General features: G+C 43.5%; 1 non-coding gene across 1 annotated transcript; it reads right to left on the bottom strand.

Moving 5' to 3' along the window:
* Positions 1-13,190: 13,190 nt before the first annotated feature.
* On the bottom strand, positions 13,191-13,297 carry LOC136156658 (U6 spliceosomal RNA). Its single transcript, XR_010661148.1, has one exon. It is a non-coding gene; the product is annotated as a U6 spliceosomal RNA (small nuclear RNA).
* Positions 13,298-14,704: the final 1,407 nt, after the last annotated feature.

The following is a 14,704-nucleotide window of genomic DNA, read 5'->3' as shown; positions in this document are numbered from 1 at the left end:
GGCAGGTGGGTTCTTACCACTAGCACCACCCTGGAAGTCCACAGTGGAATATTACTCAGCTATAAAAAGGAAGAAAGTTCTGATACATGTTACTACATAGATGAATCTTGAAGACATTCTGCTAAGTGAAATAAACCAGTCACAAAAAGACAAAGAATGTATGATTCCACTTACATGAGGTGTCTAGAGTTGTTAAATTCACAGAGACAGAAAACAGAATAATTGTTACCAGAGTTGAAGGGCGAGGGGAATAGAGAGTTGTTACTCAAAGCTATACAGTTTCAGTTAGCAATGATGAAAAGTTTCGAAGATGGGTAGCGGTGATCACTGCAAAATATGAATGTCGTACTTAATACCACTGAATTACAGGATTTAAAATTATTAAAGTAGTAAAGCTTATGTTTATTTTACCATAATTAAAAAGTCTCCCCTCGAGAGTTAAAAAATGAAAGCAAAAAGTTCACGGATTAGAGAAATATATAGTTAACTAAAAAGAAGAGAGAGGGAGAAAGGATAAACCTGGCCAAGCTGGCAAGTTTTGGCTCTGCGCGGAGCTCTGTGGAGGTGGCGGGGCAGTGCTCCTGCCCGGAGGAAGTGGGAGTAATGCAGTATCCCTGCTCTTGTCCCGCGTCACACCCATGTTCCTGACAGAGGCTCATATTTTCAGCTGGGTCTTCTAGCAGCAGGGAACATGCGCCCTGGGTCAGACACTCCTCCTGAAACCTCCCAGGCACCCTCTATGATAATGTTGGGAAGAGGAAGTGCGTCTGATCAGGTCTCACCTGGAAGGCGAGACTCCTCAGCACAGAAATGGAGAGAGGAGCTCCAATGCCAAGATGGAAGCTCCTGATTCGCCCGCTTATTTTAACCACCACTTTTGGGTCCAGCGCTATTTTAGGTTGTGTCTGAAGGAACTCTTTCCGGGGGGAGAAATGGAAGCCTTGGCAGCTATCCCTGCGGCTTCCTGACAATTGTCCCCTCTTTCCTGACATTCATCCCAGCTTATAGATCTAGCACTGAGACTCCTTCTCACCGGGACACTCGGGTGATGAAAATACCTCTGAGGAGGAAGCTGCTTTTCCGGGTCTGAAGGAAGTGGAAAGACAGACGCGACCTGGATTGTACCTGGTTCTGTTCCCACGCGAACAGCTGCCAAGCGTTCCCACCCAGCTGCAGCCGACGCCCGTGTTTCTGTTCATTCCTCAAAACTCTAGGTTTTCCAGGAAGACGTCCTAAATTAATTCAACTTGTGATGTTCCCTAAATTTTCAGTAATTTATTTGTTCATTTCTTTATTCGTTTGACTATTCTTTTATTCTGCAAATATCTATTCAACAACTATTTACTGAGTGTGCCACATGCCATTATGCTAGAAATTGTGGCTGAAATCTTAGAGAGGCTGATTCTAACGTAAACACTTCATTTTATAGGTGAGGATACAGGCTCAGAATTGCTAATATGACAGCTGCTAGCCATACACAGCTATGTAAATTTAAATTAATTAAGATTACTAGCTCAGTTTCTGAGTTGCTTTAGTCACATTTCAGTTTCTCAATAACCTGATGACTAATGACTACCATGTTGGACAGTCAGACTAGAACATTTCCAAAGGTTCTATTGAATTGTACGTGTCTAGAGAGTTAAGTGAATTGCTCTGGATCACATAGCTATTTAATAGTTCAAATAAAAAACTGTGAACAGCTGTAATTTTCCAGTGTCCTAGGTTTCTGCCAAAATAAAAATGAGACTGAGAATCATTCTAGTTGTCAAGGCCAAAATATTTGGAAGAAAACAGAACAAAAACAGAGATGTATATGTATTAAAGTATCCAGTTAGTTGGGGGCTTCCAGTGGTAAAGAATCTGTCTGCCAATGCAGCATATGTGGGAGACATGGGTTCCATCCCTGGGCTGGGAAGATCCCCTGGAGGAGGAAATGGCAAGCCTCTCCAGTGTTCTTGCCTGGAAAACTCCCATGAACAGAGGAGCCTGGTGGGGTACAGTCCATGGGCTTGCACAGAGCACACACACACACACACACACACACACACACACACACACACACACACACACACACACACACATATACCCAGTCAGTTGACTCTAGCTAGAGTAAAATAAACAGATACTCAGACTGAATGTTTCTAGTCCTAAAACAATTTATTAAAAACCTTGAAAACTAAATGATTATCCTGCACCCCTGAAGTCTGTGCTCTTAAGTGTAGGAGTCATCCCTTTGGCTAAGACAGATACAGACCATGCAGACCTATCCCTGATGGAGCCAGACAGATATGTAGGCAGTAGGGTGATTGAGGTTTCCCATGGAGGACAGAGGATGGGAAGCCAGGGTATGAGTTCTGCATCCATCATGAGAATATATTCCTTAATTTCTCTGAGCATCAGAATCCTCATGTCTGAAGAGTATAGTACTACTGATCTGGCAAGGCCATTTTGAAGGTCACATGGGATGATTTATGTGGGAGTGCTTTAACCTGAAAACATTAATCAGATATTCTTATTAAAATGCCATTCCTGTCACCTTGGGGCTGGACACACCTGCCTCCCTTCTGGCTGCTTCATAATTAAACCCTCCCACACCATTCCTTAGACTTTGTGTGTGCTGTTTCCATCTGTGCTGGGAGCTGGAGGCCTGGCTTTTGACAGTAGAAGTACAAATTGCCCTGTTTTGTATTGTTATTGTTGTTATTTTTGAGTTTCAAAAGCAACATTGTTGGCAAACAAAATAACAAATCAGCTGAAATTACTTCCAAGGGCCAGATTACTTCAGCCTGTCTCTGTCTCTGACTGATCATCTGAGCCAGCTCAGGAAAGACTAGATTTTTTTTTTTTCTTTATTACAGATGCTAGCTTGTTGCTGGGTCCCCGGTGTCTCAGACGGTAAGGAATCTGCCTGCAATGCAGGAGACCCAGCTTCGATCCCTGGGCTGGGAAGATCTCTTGGAGAAGGGAATGGCTACCCACTCCCGTATTCTTTCCTGGAGAATTCCATGGACAGAGGAACCTAGCGGGCTGTGGTCCATAGGATCTAAAAGTCAGACATGACTGAGTGTCTAAGCACATACACAGCTTGTTCCTATAGTTGGGGGCGCAACTGAGAGAGAGTGAGACCACTTTTCCAGTTTTCTTGATGGTTCTTTGAATAGGAATGAGATCATACCATTTGACATAAACAGAAACGTTTGAACCGGTAGCAAGTATTCCTAACTCCGTGCAATGGCTTGTTATGATTGGCGTTAGAGGACGTTTCAAAGAACAGAAGGCTAGTGTGGTGTCCATACCTTTCATACAAAGGGCAGCTTTTATTTATTCCCTTTGGAGTCTGTGTTGTATCAAGAATATTTACAGTAATAACATTCACCGCCACCATGTATTGAATGCTTCACATACATTATCTCCTTTAATCTTGCAGAATAACCCAAAGAGGTAGGAGTGATTATTTTCCTCATCTTTAAAGATAGATAAACTGAGTCTTTGAAATAGTTGTCTTCTGTGAAAAGTGCATTGATTAGTCACTCATATGTTTGCTCATACAAACAGATAACTGAAGACATGTCACTGTCAAATCAAGCTGACCATCACAAGATATTCAGTGTTGCTGATAGATATATTTCTAATCAGAGCAGGAAAAACTGATGCTGTGGTTAGCTTATACTGGGTTGGCCAAAAAATTCATTCAGGTTTTTCTGTTACATCTTCATGGTAGGTTCTTCATCATACATCTTTATGCAGTAGACATACGATTTCAATCAAATGTTTTGAAGTCACAAAAATCCCTTGTGAAATCATCTAGAGGTCTGGGTTCACTGGGTCAGAGACCACTGGGACACTACAGGGTTGGCTTATCTGACCAAAATTTATCATCAGAACTCTCTGTATCACCGCAAGAAGCTGCAAGACATTTAGAAATATTTTTTCCAAGCTGAAAATAAATTCAATATATTCTGAGGCTGGATTATATATTGCTGCTGTTGTTCAGTCACCTAGTCATGTCCAACTCTTTTGCGACCCCATGGACTGTAGCCTGCCAGGCTCCTCTGTCCAGGAGATCTTCCTGATCCAGGGTTCAAACCTGCATCTCCTGCTTGGCAAGCAGATACTTAACCACTGAGCCACCTGGGAAGCCCAAATTACGTATTAGATAATGCTTACTGTCTCTTGTCTAATGTTAGTTAGAGCTTATTGAAGGCAAGCATTAGCATCACCAAGAACAATTGTAGGGCTCTGTCATGGGTCCTATTCTTACTCTGATCACTTGGGTAATTATTTTTTTTTTTTATAGTTTGTTTTTTCATTTTATTGATTGTTTCTTTTTTTTCTCCCAATTATCTTTATTAGTTGGAGGCTAATTACTTTACAATATCGTAGTGGTTTTTGCCACACATTGACATGAGTCAGCCATGGATTTACATGTGTTCCCCATCCTGAACCCCCCTCCCACCTGGGTAATTCTATGCTATCCCAGGCTTTGAAATCCATCTACAAGCTGATGATTCTCAAATACAACTCTCTCTCCAGGCCTGACCTCTCCCCTGAACTCTAGATACTTTGTCTTTACACTTGGATACCTAACATGTGTCTCAAGATATCAAGTCCAAACAGAGCTCTTGATATCACTCTGCTCCTTTGCCATCTTCCCTGCTTCAACAAATGGAATCACCCTCCAACAGGAAAGTCATGTCAAAACCCATAGATCATGCTTGATTCCACCCTTTCCCTTGCTGTCATATCCGATCCTGTCACCTCTACCTCCCAAATACATTCCACAAGTCTCTCTCCTCCTTTTCTACTTTCCAGCCTCCTGCTTCCAACCAAGCCAGCACCATCTCTCTTCCAACTGTCCAAGAGCTTTTGTTTACTCTGCTTCCAATCTAGTGAACTTCAGGCCAATGAACAGTAGACAACTCCTTGGCCTTTGCCTTCAAATTAGAAATGAGAGGAAGTGAACAGAAATGACAGAAGGAAGATTCTAAGTTAGTGTTATGAAAAATGGTTACTTGTCAAAATAATGGTGTCACGTGTGTGTTGGAGAGTGGTGGTATTGTCTGGAAAGAAGCATGAAGAAATCTTCTGGGCTAGCTAAAATGTTCTATATCTTGAGTCAGGTGGTGATTACTTGGGTGCATACAAATATGCATGTAAATAATACTTCAGTCTTTAAAAGTTAAAAAAGCAAAAAGGGAAAGAATTTCTTGCCAGGATTCTCATGACAGTTTGGCAGCACATAAAGGAATGTTGTGGAACCTAGTTTCCTGGCTTCCTTTCAGAATGGGATGGAGTCCTAGCTGCCTGAGGGTGTTCAGTGCCTAGAATTAAACAGATATAATCAGAAATCACATTTGTTCTGCTTAATTCTACCCTTGGCCCTGTGCTAGGTGCATTGTGATGAATATTCAATGTGTCACTTAGCATTTCATCACAGAGGAGTATTTAAGGACACGATGAATAGTTAATATGCTGAGTGGAGAGAAGTTTGAGAATATCCAACCTGGGCCATCCTCACTGTGGAAGCAAGTTTCTGTGGGACTCTATGGGGTCAAAAACATTTATCTGTTTGTCAGATCTTTCCTGGATATGCCCTAATGCCGCTGTAGCCTTCAGCTTCAGAAATAAGCCTCCCCAAAGCAAAACCAGACTCTGATGATAGAATGTCTTGGAAGTGTACATTTATAGAGGAGCACAGCAACACGGTCTGTGGAACGCCAAAGAAGCCAAACTGACTAATGGTTTTCCTTTTCTCTGTTTCTATGGGTCAACTATGGGACAAACTGACCAACGGCCTAGCATGGAGCTGGTATACCTGGCCTAGGTGTGTTATTGTCTGCAGACAGGTGCAGTGCTTGCCAGATTGGGTGGGGTGGGTGTGTAGGAGATGGGCGTTCAGCGTGCAGGATGACAGCACAGTAATCAAAGCCTGCTGTCCAGAGTTCAAGGTCCACAGCTGCAGCTTCCTAAGTGTGTAACTCTGGGTAAGCAGAATCTCTGTGTCTGAAATGACCATAGGCAGAGGCAACAGAACCGATCTCATTGGACTGTTTTAATGATTTTAGAAGTTAATACGTGTCATTAAATGGAGAAGGAAATGGCAACCCACTCCAGTATTCTTGCCTAGGAAATCTCATGGATAGAGGAGCCTGGTGGACTACGGTCCATAGGGTCACAAGGTCTCAGACATGACTGAGTGACTTACACACATGCGCGTGCACACAAACACAAATATGTCATTAAATCAATACTTGGCATATAACTTGATTTTCAGATATGGAAACTAGGAGACAGGTGAGTTAAATAGTTTTCTGGTAGAAACAGGTTACAATCTCAGGCCCATCTGGTCCCAGGCCTCTGTTCTTAACCACTGCTTACACTCCCTTCATACAGGTACTGGCTTCTGACAGAGGAGCGCCAAACACGGGGGCCTGGGCAGTCTGACCCTTTTCTGCAGGGAAGAAAAGGAGGCCTCCTGGCCACTCATACATGCATAATGTGATCCAGATGTGAGGGCGCGGGGATGACATCCAAGGACTTGAATTCATATCCCGGTCCTCTTGCCCCCCAGCTGAGTAACCCTGAGCACGTCATTTGCTTCTTGGCTTCGGACTCCTCAACCGTGCTGGGGGAGTTGGGCCGAGGGGCCTCTGAGATGCCTCTGATCCTGAACTTCCATGCTCCCGATTCCCACACACGGCTCTGCCCACAGCAGGAAGTCTGGTCTGAGTAAGTAGTTGTGACAGGGGAACAGAGTCTGAGGGCTACTGCTGTGTGAATGTGTTTGAAGGCACCTCAAGTGACAAAAGTGTCTGAGCAAATCTTTCTCCTGTCCTTGCCAATATTGATTTCTCCAAGCGTGGGATCGATGCACTGCTGAGATAAGGAGGGACAGAGTACACGGTGTTCTCTGAGACCACAGGAAGCCGTCTGCTTCTATCACCTGCCTCTGTGACTCTTTCTGGGGCTCTCGCAGGCATGACACTGGCAACAGTGTCTGAGAAGCATGGCAGGTGGGAGGAAGTGTGAGGAAGCATATTTTCCCTGACTTAGAGACCGGGGTTGGAATGCCATCTGACTTCTAGTCACAGCTTCATGACTTTCTGTCTCTGGAACTCTGAGTCAGTCCCTCTCAGGGCCTCAGTCTCTTAATCTCTCAGAGAAGATCACTGTATCTGAGGCTATTTGGGAATATTAAAGTGCACATGGAAATTCCCCGTCCATTGTCAACTTCGTGAGATGAATGTGGTTTTTCCTCTTCTTGGAAAGTTTTCAGTTTTCAACAGAAACTATTCAAAAATATCCCTTCAACCTCTGGTGTGCTTAGTCGCTCAGTCGTGTCCGACTCTTGCCACTCAGACTGTAGCCTGCCAGGCTCCACTGTCCATGGGATTCTCCAGGCAAGAATACTGGGGTAGGTTGCCATTTCCCTCTCTAGGGGATCTTCCCAACCCAGGAATCGAACCCAGGTCTCCAGCATTGCAGTCAGACTCTTTACCAACTGAACTACGAGGGAAGCCCAATCTTTGGGATGGAGACTAAAAACTTTGGTTTCTCGGAATTATAGTTCTGCTGCAATGGCAGGAGTATCTAAGAGCATAGCCAGGACTCTCTACTTGGCATCCAAAGCAGGGTCTGGGTGAGGAGCATGTAAATCTCTACTAAAAACTGAACCTAGCAGCAAAGACAGTATGAGGTCCAGAGCTTGAGTTTGAATGTGCAAAGTAAGCTGACGGTTCAGAAAGGAAGGCAAATTAACAAGACAAGGGCAGTCCATGGTGGTAGGTGTGTAGATGCTGTGGGCACGCAGAACAGAGACATCAAACTCAGGGGAGGTAGTGGCAGGGAGACAGCAGGGGTGTCTCCCTGGAGAAGATGACGTCAAAGCTGGGTCCCAAAAGATCGGTGGGAGTTAGCAGGAAAGCACACAATTTAAGAAGGAGAATTCAAAGCAGAGAGCATTGCGTGTATCTAGGGCAGGAAGTGGCTGGAATGTGGAATCTGCAGTGGGGGATGGGGAGTGAGAGGAAGCAAGAAGGTAGTACAGAGAAGAAGCAAGTGAGCAGAAGACCATTTTCTTCTGACTTTCAGTTTAAAAATGCTGCAACCATCATGACAACCAGAGAGGGTAAGTGATTTGCCCAAGACTGTACTGGGGGAAAAAATGACCCCAGATTGAGCTGGGGTGCTGAGGTAGGTATGGCTATGGCTAAAACACTGCTCCCAAGACTGCCTGCCAGAGATTTTCCCGTGAGATGTTGCTTAAAGTGATCATCACAACAAGAGGAGTTTCACAGTAGGTTAATAATACACTAACTATGAGGTATTTCCAGATGTGCCACATTTCCTGTGTCAGGAGAAACTAATTAAACTCCCAGGACAGGAAGTCTGTGTGTGAGAATACAGAGTGAAATCAGGCTAATCTGACATTTCACACTCTCCATGACCTTGGCTGATAACCTCTATTCAGCCCATCTTGATTCCTCATTCTTCAGATAGCTGTCTTCCTGAGGCTTGAGCAGAAATCATTTTGAAATGGGATAGGACAATTCCAAGATTAAAGAAAAAAAATTTGTCTCCCCTGCAGTACTGACCTTCAAGAGGAACTATCATTGTCAAATGCAAGAAAGGAAAGCCCAGACCACTTACTTATTTCCCCAGAAGACAGCAGTAAGCCAAGGGTGAAAGGGCCCTATTCTCTGGCCCAAGACACGCTTCGCCCTACGCCTGCCTGGCTCTGTTCTATCTTGCTTATGCTACAGGTGATGGGGAAGCCAGAAACTGATGTCACCTGAATGGGACCACTCTGAGCCTTCTCTGCACGGCCACAGATAACCCCACTTATTAAACCCTGGCAGAGGCGTGGAGTACAAGAGTTCTGTTGCCATCCACCCCAAAACCCACTCTGATCTTTGTTTTCATGACATACATGGTTGAAAAGGTAAAATAAACAAGGAGGATCTAAGAGATGGGAATGCTGATTTAGGAATTTTGCGGCTTTATGCCAGTGAATGAAGGGCTGTCCAAATGCCCTACACTACAGTCTGCTCTGATGAGGGTCCTCAACTAGGGCCTAAGCTTCCAGGGTCTAAGAAGTGAAAACATAGCAGTAACACAGAGGAGCCAACCAATCTCTCATCTTGATGTGCCTTCCTTTCCCTTTCTGCATCAAGTGAACACGTTCTATATCCAGGGGCTCCAGCAGGAAATGACAGTCCCCAGCCTGGGATGATGCTTGGCTATTAATATGGTCCGTCTGTCTCAACCCCTCCCTGACACCCCTTCCCTCCCGGCGTTTTCTCCTCATCAGACAAATGGTGCCTGGCATGGAAATGTCTAGACACCTGTGTGGGCATAGCCTGGGGGTAGAGATCTGAAGAGGAGGAATGTCTGCAATTATTACCATGATCTCCAAGATCCTGGGCCAAGCTCCAGGGAAACTGAATTTGGAAGAGCTGCAACACTGCGTTCTGGAGAATTTGTCCCAGAGTGCTAGGTGGTGGGCTCCACGGCTGCTGACTCAAGATTTCCTGTGGTGATGCTCTGCCCTCTGGTGGCAGACCTGTAGAAATTATCATGTTCCCTTGGTTGCCTGATTCCAAGACCATCTGTGACTTGCCCCGAACCTGAGCTGGGTTCTTATAAAAGCCGCCAGAGAAGGGCTCTGTTCCCGCTGGCCACCTGCGGGAGAGAGAGAAGGAGCATGCACGGGATGGTGAGAGAAGGTGCCTGGATTCTGTTTAAACAACCACAGTCTTTCTCTAAAGGAACAGTCTCCGCTTACTCTTGTGGTAACACAGGGCAAGTGACTGTTTCTAGACAATGGTGTTAATACGGTGTTTTTTCTCTACTTGCCCCATCTCTTTAGTCCTCTAGGTCTCACTTCCTCTGTCTCCTAGGACCAGGACTTGTCAAGACTGTGCCAGAGAGAGATTTTAGTGGATTGCAGAACAGCCTCATTAGCCACACTTGTTGGAAGAATGCCCCAGGTTGGTTGGGTAGGTTCCATGCTGTGTTGACCCTCATTAAAGTAAATAATAATCATAACAACAAATTACTCTATAGTGCTTACTCAGTGCCAAGCAATATACTAACCTACTGTCATATATTTACTCACTTAACACTCGCAACAGCTTCAAGACGTAACAGCTGCTTTACCCCCAATCTATGGGTGAGGAGACAGACTCAGAGAAGTTAAATGACTTGTCAAGTAGAAGCCACAGAACTAGAGTTTGAGCCTAGAACATCTCTTTACTACTGTGTGTTTGCGTAAGTGCTAAGTCACTTCAGTCATGTCCGACTCTTTTGACCCCGTGGACAGTAGCCTCCCAGGCTTCTTTGTCCATGAGATTCTCCAGGTAAGAATACTAGAATGGGTTGCCATGCCCTCCTCCAGGGGATCTTCCCAACCCAGGGATCGAACCCACATCTCCTGTAGCTCCTGCATTACAAGTGGATTCTTTACCGCTGAGCCATCGGGGAAACCCAGGTTAGTAGAGGCAATTAGAGTTAGAGGCTAGAATGACCTGAGGGAAGAGTGGAATTCCTGCATCCCACCTATGGACCCAGCAGGGCAGCTTCTCTGAAACAGATTCTGCAAGGGAAGTATCATCAGAGATGGACCCCAAGGGCCAGTCTCTAAATTGCATCAAAATAACAGTGGGTTCCATAAGATGAACCAAGGATTGACAAACTTTAACTTGAAAAGTCTTAAGCTCCTTAAGAAGAGACATTCTTTAATAATGACCAGGGTTTAGCAGCATTTTGCACTTGGTAGTTGGATAGTAAATGTTTGCAGGATATGGAATGGATAATAATAACAACAGACATTTAATGAACAATTAAAATATGCCAGGCGGTCTTCTAAGAGCTTTACATAGATTATGTCATGTAACATTCACAACGTCCCTATGAGGTACCATTGTCTTCATTACCATTCTCATTTCGTAAAGAACCAGAGGAGCTAGCTAATTGTTGAATATTTTCCCATGGTCACACAGAGAATGGAGTGAGGATTTTAGCTCAGGAAATGTGGAGAAGGAAATGGCAACCCACTCCAGTATTCTTGCCTGGAAAATCCCATGGACAGAAAAGCCTGGTGAGCCCCAGTCCATGAGATCACAAAGAGTCAGACATGACTGAGCAACTAACTAACATTTCTTCACTTCATTTCAATGTGTCTCCAGTGTCTAGTCTGCTTAACTTCCGTGCTTGCTGTCTTTCTGGGTCAAGAGGAAAAAAGATGTCAAGAATGAAAAAGTCCTCAGGAGCCCACACGGGACCAGTAGTTCTTCCTTACAGGATCATTGAAGGGATTTGGGGATTCACAGCACATTTTTGGGGGAGAAAGACATAATGAGAGCAGATAACATTCTTGTACTTGCCAACTGTTGAACTGAGTGCTTTTAAACCTCGGAGCTCTCCTATGAGGTAAGTACTACTATCATTGCCATTTTGCAGAGGGAACTGAGGCATAAAGAAGTTACATAGCTTGCCCAAAGTCACCCAGCCAGGAAGTAGTAGAACTGGAATTTGAATCCAGGTGGTCTGGCTTTCGGCTCAGGGATCCTGACTGCCAAGCTATACTGCCTGGACCTGTTTTTGCAGTTAAAAAAGAGACTGAACATTCTGCAAATATCTAGACCTATTACTTTAGGCAATTTTGGAGGGAAGTGGGGCCACTGCTTTTTTCACCATACAAAAACCCAAGTTTTCCTGTAAGCAACTAGGAAATACCTCATTACTTTATGAGAAAGTCTCAAGTTAGAAACGTGTATTTCTAGCCCAAAGTGAGTGTGGAGAACACATTGTCCAGATCCTGGAGAACGAGGAAAGAACAGAGTAGTCTGAGCGAGGCCGTAGAACAACCAGCCCAAAGCAGTGTTCACCGTCGTCTCTACCTGCTTCTCTCTGCTTCTTCTTGGTCAGGTTCACCTCCTCTGGCCCCCACATGGTGCATACTGAGAAGTTCAGTTGCTCTTCTCCTTTGACCATCACAGATCAACTTTGATCTGAAAGTGAAAGTCAGGTGATCAAGACACAGAGCTGAGATTCCAGTGGCTAAAAGCATTTGCATCTTCCTCCTCCAGCTAGGGAAGTGCCTTCAAAACAAGTCTCTGAACATAAGTTATCCAATTGGACACATGGTGAGCATAATTCTCCAACAAAAACTACATTGATTATAATGTAGTTTTCATTATTTGAAATGACCAAGATCATTTTCATTATTACCTTGATATTGCCTTTCCTTGCTACCTTTTGGATAGCCTTCTAAGAGGAAAGGAAACTCCTCTATAGACAGTATGGGAGACTCAGTGCCTAGATTAGAGAGTTTTTTGTTTGTTTATTGTATTTCTCCCCAGGAAGTGTCATTAAGTAATGAACCTTTCCCTAATATTTGGTGTATGTGTACCATCATCAACCTAAGTATCTCTTGGGGGCATTTGTGACACTATCAATCTCAAATTTTGAATGATGTTTCATCCCACTTCTGTAGGTGATAACAACATTGTCTCATTTAAAGTTCACAGCAATCCGATGAAGTAGGTGGTCCTAGAATCATCCGTAGTTTGCAGATGAGGAAACTGGGGCTAAGACATTAACTTGTTCAAAGTCACATAGTTAAGAAACCATATTTGGATACAGGCTTGAATCAAACTACTGCACAGTTGCACTCATCTCATACGATAGCAAAGTAATGCTCAAAATTCTCCAAGCCAGGTTTCAACAGTACGTGAACCATGAACTTCCAGAGGTTCAAGCTGGTTTTAGAAAAGGCAGAAGAACCAGAGATCAAATTGCCAACATCTGCCGGATCATAGATAAAGCAAGAGAGTTCCAGAAAAACATCTATTTCTGCTTTATTGACTATGCCAAAGCCTTTGACTGTGTGGATCACAACAAACTGGGGAAAATTGTAAAAGAGATGGGAATACCAGACCACCTGACCTGCCTCCTGAGAAATCTGTATGCAGGTCAGGAAGCAACAGTTAGAACTGGACATGGAACAACAGACGGGTTCCAAATAGGAAAAGGAGTATGTCAAGGCTGTCTATTGTCACCCTGCTTATTTAACATCTTTTTTTTTTTTTTTTTAAGACCAACAGCAGCAAACAGCTCAGCTTTTTATTGAATGTGTTACTAAAGAGATTTAGTCAAAAAAACCAAAGCCCATGTCATCATCAGACTCTAAAAATATGGAATGCTTCGTTAATTTGCATGTTATCCTTATGCAGGGGCCATGCTAATCTTCTCTGTATCGTTCCAATTTTAGTATATGTGCTGCCGAAGTGAGCACTGCTTAATTAACTTCTATGCAGAGTATATCATGAGAAACACTGGAATGGAGGAAGCACAAGATGGAATCAAGATTGCCAGGAGAAATATCAATAACCTCAGATATGCAGATGACACCACCCTTATGGCAGAAAGTGAAGAGGAACTAAAGAGCCTCTTGATAAAGGTGAAAGAGGAGAGTGAAAAAGTTGGCTTAAAGCTCAACATTCAGAAAACTAAGATCTTGGCATTTGGTCCCATCATCTCATGGCAAATAGATAGGACAACAGTGAAAACAGTGGCAGACTTTATTTTTGAGGCTCCAAAATCACTGTAGATGGTGATTGCAGCCATGAAATTAAAAGACGCTTCCTCCTTGGAAGAAAAGTTATGACCAACCTAAACAGCATATTAAAAAGCAGAAACATTGCTTTGTCAACAAAGGTCCGTCTAGTCAAGGCTATGGTTTTTCCAGTAGTCATATATGGATGTGAGAGTTGGACTACAAAGAAAGCTGAGCACTGAAGAATGGATGCTTTTGAACTGTGGTGTTGGAGAAGACTCTTGAGAGCCCCTTGGACTGCAAGGAGATCCAAATAGTCCATCCTAAAGGAAATCAGTCCTGAGTATTCATTGGAAGGACTCATGCTGAAGCTGAAATTGCAATACTTTGGCCACCTGATGTGAAGAACTGACTCATTTAAAAATACCCTGATGCTGGGAATTGAAGGCAGGAGGAGAAGGGTATGACAGAGGATGAGATGGTTGGTGTAATCACTGATCAATGGACATGAGTTTGCATAAACTCCCGGAGCTGGTGATGGACAAGGAGGCCTGGCGTGCTGCAGTCCCTGGTTTTGCAGAGTTGGACATGACTGAGCGACTGAACAGTTCAGTTCAGAACTGAACTTGAATCATTTGAACTCCTGAGGTCAGACTCTGAGCTACTCTGCTCAATTTCCCAAGTAAAGGACTTTGGATTTTATCATAAGGCCAATGAAACAAACTTGAAGAACTTTAATGTAGGAGAACATGAGGCTTTACATTTTAGAAAGATCTTTCTTGAACTTGTAGACAATGTGACAATATGAATTGGCTGTGTGATTCCTTCTCCCTAAAACAGATACATAGATAAAATATAACTTATAATTTCTATAGGTTTAACTTATAACTTATTTCTACATACATAGACATCCAATAATAAGTTATGAAATCTATGTAATGGGTCTTGGCCAGTATTTAAACAACAAAAGATTAGATTAGAATAGAAAACAGCAGATATAACACAGGTCATAAGATATTGTTTTAGAAAACATGTACATATGTGGGGAACTAAGTCTTGAAGTAAAATGTGTCTTTTTAAAAAATTATTTTTTTTTATCATGGAACTCTTGTATAAAACAAGAAAGCAAAGTTCTCAGGTGCTGGA

Source organism: Muntiacus reevesi, chromosome 1, assembly GCF_963930625.1.
Source record: "Muntiacus reevesi chromosome 1, mMunRee1.1, whole genome shotgun sequence".
Taxonomy (NCBI): Eukaryota; Metazoa; Chordata; class Mammalia; order Artiodactyla; family Cervidae; genus Muntiacus; species Muntiacus reevesi.
This window is presented reverse-complemented; position numbering and strand designations above follow the sequence as displayed.